The sequence below is a fragment of the Orycteropus afer genome, unplaced genomic scaffold (assembly GCF_000298275.1).
Source record: "Orycteropus afer afer isolate SDZICR_OR568_19922 unplaced genomic scaffold, OryAfe1.0 scaffold00436, whole genome shotgun sequence".
NCBI classification, from domain to species: Eukaryota; Metazoa; Chordata; class Mammalia; order Tubulidentata; family Orycteropodidae; genus Orycteropus; species Orycteropus afer.
Genome location: NW_006922023.1, coordinates 2,306,332 through 2,311,622, shown reverse-complemented (window position 1 = coordinate 2,311,622; position 5,291 = coordinate 2,306,332). Strand labels below are relative to the sequence as shown.

At 37.7% G+C, this 5,291-nt stretch overlaps 1 protein-coding gene across 1 annotated transcript in view; it reads left to right on the top strand.

The window, feature by feature from the left end:
• The window catches only part of RP1 (RP1 axonemal microtubule associated), an 874,252-nt gene that overhangs the window by 296,497 nt on the left and 572,464 nt on the right, over positions 1-5,291 (top strand).

The window sequence follows — 5,291 nt, the reverse complement described above, 5'->3', positions numbered from 1 at the left end:
TTTTTTGGTATTTTCATGCAAATTCTTCTGCTAGTTGGGGTTTAGTCCACTTCTATATCCTTCCCTTCAAGGCTCAGGGGTCCAGGATTATCTTCTGGATAGTGTTAGTTGTTTTCACTTTTGTTTGTTGAAGAGGGTCTGTGCAGACTTTCTGCCTAGTCCGCCATCTTGCCGGAACTCTACAGTATATACTTTTAATTTATTTAAAAAAAAATTATCATAGTTATATAAAACCTATCATATATGAGGTTGCCTACTTTGAGCCAGAAATTTTAGAGACCTGTAGTATAAACAAAACTAACGTTAATCATAAAAATACTGACAGATATTGTTGTTTATGTTTTACAGGGAGAGAAAGAATCTTAGAGAGGTTAAACATCTTGTCTAAAATAGCAGCATAGTTACTAAATTGTGGCACATGATCCAATCAGTCTCTGTTTTTAAAATTTTTATTTTCATTATATAATAAAAACATTTTTACATTATTTAATTTCTGAAAAATAAAATGGTTTTTAATGGTTCATAACAGTGAAATGTAACAACTTTTACTATATTTGTGTATTTATATATCTGAATCTATATGTAGCTATATGTTAAGCTTTTTTTTAATTGGACATTTAATTTATTTTCAGTTGATTGCTTCTGCATTATGATTCTGCAATAAATATATTTTTACTTCTTTGGCCACATCTTAGATTGTTTTCTTAGCTTAGATCTAACCCATATTAAGGGTCAGCATATGAAATTTTAAGACTCTTGAAGCCAAATTTCTTTCCAGAAATATATTAAAGTTACTCCCATCTGCTATGTGTCTTTGACCTCAGTATTGAGTTATTAAAAAGAAAATCTTGACAGTTTTCTGGAGGAATAAGTATCTAATTTTAACTTTGAATTTTCAAAGTACAAATGTAGATAATACTTCTATTAGTTGTACTTTTATACTTCTTTTTTTTTTTTTCATTCATTCAGTCATGCATGTGGTCAACTAATATCCATAGAGTACATTTCATAATTCAGGTACTCTAATAGAACACTCATTTTATTCTGCTTAATGTTTGTATTAAAATTATTTTTCTTTTCTTCTTTTTATTGTGCTTTGGGTATAAATTTACAAAGCAAATGTGTTTTACATTCAACAGTTCACGCACATTTGATTTCATAGCCCTGATTAACCATCCTCAACCATTAAAAACTTTCCACCCCTCTCCTCCATTTGACTATCCTCTCTCTGTTCCCTTCTTAACTATGCATTCCTGTCTGTCCAGCTTTCCCACTATGAATGCTGCCCCTCAGGTGCCTCATGGCTGATTGATCTAGGGGGTACATCTCCTTGGAGTAGGTGGGTACATAATCCTGTGGTAGGTGTTCTACATGCATGTCTTTTTACTATTGGGCTGAGAGCCAATCCATGGAAGAGAGACCATTTCTAGCTCTGAAGGGTACACCTGGGGCCATAGTCTCAGGGTTCCACCAGTCTCTATCTGACCATTAGTTCTGGTCATTTTTGTGTTTTTGAATTTTGTTCCACATTTTTCCTTCCACTTTATCCAGGATGTCCAGTTTTGATCGCTTTCTGAGAAGGCATTGGTAGCTAGGCACCATCTAGTTCTTCTCATCTCAGGGTCATGAAGGCTGAGGTCCTCATGGTCCATCTTATCCTTGGATTGGCTAATTGTTTCCAGAGACCATTTAATTCTTTACTCTTCTTTTCTTTAGATGTTGTTGTTGTTGTTGTTGTTATATGCCGTCGAGTCGGCCCCACCACATAGCGACCCCTCCTTGGGTTTCCGAGGCAGTATCACTATGGAAGTAGGATTGCCCAACCTTCCTCGGATTTCTTTAGATGAGAGGAGACTAATAGTTGCATCTTAGATGGCTACTCAAAATCTTTTAATACCACAGTTGCTACTCACCAAAGTAGGTTGCAGAACAAAATTTTTATGTACTATGGTGTGCTGATTGAGCATGACATCCCCCAAGACTACTGAGTACTGAGTACTGAGTCCACAGGCCTAGTGGTTCTCTCTATAAATGTGTTTGATTGTTTCTGAGAAGTTACTCCAACTCTATCTTCTGTGGCTTCAGTAATGTATGTGGCTGTTTTTGCAGCACAAGTGCATATGTAAGAGTAAGATTATCTTCAGCTAAACATATCCTTGGTCTAGGGTATATCCTGTTCACCTTCCCCCACCTGATCTTCTCACCTGTCTATACATTTATCTATAGCCTGGTGTTTGGTGTTAGTGGTAATGCAGTATTGTGTGTGTAATAATAGTATTTGCTTCTGTTGTCTGTATCTTATGTGCATGTTTCAGTGTCCTTCCTTTCTCCAGTGTCATCATGCTGGTCATAGACTCTTTCCATAACATTCCTCCCCTCACCAAATCAACATGGGACCCTCAACTAGTCCGAAAATTTCCCTCCCCTACCCTCCCATCCCTGGTAACCAAAAAAGTAAATATCTTTCCCTAAATAAAAGTTTCCTTCACTTTTTAAAATAATGGGCTCATACAATATTTGTCCTTCTGTGATTGACTTATTTCACTCACCATGTTGTTTTTGTTATGTGCCATCGAGTTGAACCCAACTCATAGCGACCCCTCTTTGGGTTTCCAAGGCAGTATCACTACAGTTAGATTGCCTAACCTTCCTTTTGAGGAGTGGCTGGTGGGTTTGAACAACCAGCTTTCTGGTTAGCAGTCAAGTGCCTTAAGCACTATGCTACCCGAGCTCCTTCACTCACCATGAGGTCCTCGAAATTCATCCACCTTGTGAGATGATTTGTGTATTCTTCATTATTCCTTAATGAAGCATAATATTCCATTGTGTGAATATACCATAGTTTGGTTATCCATTCATCTATTGATGGGCATTTATGTTGTTTCCATCTCTTTGCTATAGTGAATTGTGCTGCAATGAATATGAGTGTGCATGTGTCTGTTTGTATCCCATCTCTCACCTTTTTAGGTTATATTCCTAGGAATGGAATTGCTGAGTCAAATGATATTTCTATTTTCAATTTTTTAAGGAAACACCATACCATCTTCCACAATGGTTGTACCATTTTGCAATCCCACTAGCAGTGTATGAGAATTCCAGTCCTTGCAACCTCACCAGCATTTGTTATTTTCTTCTGTCTTGTTGACCTTTGCTATTATTGCTGGGGTGAGATGATATCTCATTGTTGTTTTGATTTGCATCTGTCTAAAGGCTAGTGCCTAAGGCATTTGACTGCTAATCAGAAGGCTGGTGGTTCAAACCTACCACAAGCCACTCCTCAGAAGGAAGACTGGGCAGTCTACTTCCATTCATACACCTCCTCGGAAACCCAAGGAGGGGTCGCTGTGAATCAGAATCCAGTCGATAGCAGTGAGAATGGCTAATGATCATGAGCATCCTCATGTGTTTTTTGGCCACCAGTACATCTTTTTTAGTGTAGTGTTCTGTTCATGTCCCTTGTTCATTTTTGAATTGAGTTATTTGTCTTTTTAGTGTTGAGGTGTAGAAGTGTTCTATAAATTTTGGAAATAAGTCCTTTGTCAGTTATGCCATAGCCCCAGAGGTGTGGGTGTAGTTGTGTGTATGGGGACTGTTGCTGTCTCCCACTCAGTTAGACAAAAATTAACAATTGAATAACCATCAAAAAGTAAAAGCAAATGGACAAACAATACATCATGTAATCACACAAGAACAATAACAAAAAACGGGGGGTTACCCTGCAATATCTGGGGAGAGGGCAATAAGAGAAAAAAGGTAGAGTAGGAGATTAATGAAGAAAATAATAGAAATAATGCAAAAAGAAAAACAAGGCACAGGGTTAAACATGAGACATAAAAATAATTGGATCCAGGAACAGGGAAAAGATAAAACACTGAAAACAAGAACCTGAGAAGGGAAGAATAAAGAATAATAATAAAAGGGACAAAAGTAGTAATAATAACAGAAGTTTTAAAACAGACAAAATCAAAGAAACGAAAAAAAAAAAAAAAAAGGAGAAAAAAGAAACAAAAAATTCGGGGCAGGGCACCCAGGCTCCATCTGAGCACACAGACTGGGATGGAATTCCTGCCAGCCTAGAAGGTGGGTGGTAGTGAGGGGTGGCTACACCTCTGTTCACCAAGAGGTTGTGGGGTCTAAGAGTAACAAGGGGAATATCGTACCTTTCCAGTCGTTGGTGTCTAGAATGTCCTTGTGGTTCCCAGTAAGTGGAGCTTGTTCTTAATTCCCTGGAATCTGGGAGAATGCTGTTGCTTTAAATATCTAAAACTGTCAAGCCACTTGTAAGCATTCAAAATGGCTGCACCCTCCAGACAGACAAAAGTCCACAGCTCAGCCCTTTTTCCTGTTCCCTGCTTCCTCTTTTATTCCCCAGCCAGCAGTGCAGTCCCTGGCTAGCAGGGCTGATTTTTAGGTTAATACTTAGGTCCTAACACCACTCGGCAATATCCAAGCTGTCTGTGCCATCAGGATTGATGCCAGACTGCAGCTCTATATATCTCCTTTTTTAGTGTTTTCATGCAAATTCTTCTACTAGTTGGAGTTTAGTCCACTTCTATATTCATCCCTTCAAAGCTCAGGGGTCCAAGATTATCTTCTGTATCTGTGTTAATTGGTTCCCCTTCTCTATGTTGAAGAGAGTCTGTGCAGTGTTTTTGCCTATTCTGCCATCTTACTCTGCTATTTATCTCCAACTGTTTTTTATGTTGCCCTTGTGTTCTGCCACTTTGCTGAACGTTTCTATTAGTTCCTGTAATTTTTTTGCTGAGTCTATTGGATATTCTATGTATAGGATCATGTCATCTGCAAATAGAGATAGATTTACTTTTTCTTTGCCAATTTGAATGCCTTTTATTTCTATTTCTTGCCTTATTGCCCTGGCTAGGACATCCAATACAATAATAGAAGTGGGGATAGAGGGCATCCTTGTCTGGTTCCTGTTTGCAAGAGGAATGCTTTGAGTATTTCTTTGTTAGCAGTAATATTGGCTGTTGGTTTTGTGTGTATGCCTCTTTTTTCCCTTCTATCCTTATTCTGTTGAGAGTTTTGAACAGGAATTGGTGTTGGATTTTATCAAATACATGTGTGTGTGTGTGTGTGTGTGTGTGTGTTAATTTATATGGTTATATGGTTCTTTTGTTTTGTTTTCCTTGTGTGTTGGATTACATTGATTGTTTTTCCATCCTTGCGTATCTGGTCTGAATCGCACTTGGTCATAATGAATTATTATTATTTGACATGTTGTTGGATTCTGTTGGCTAAGATTTTGTTGAAATTTTTTTTTTTTTTTTTTT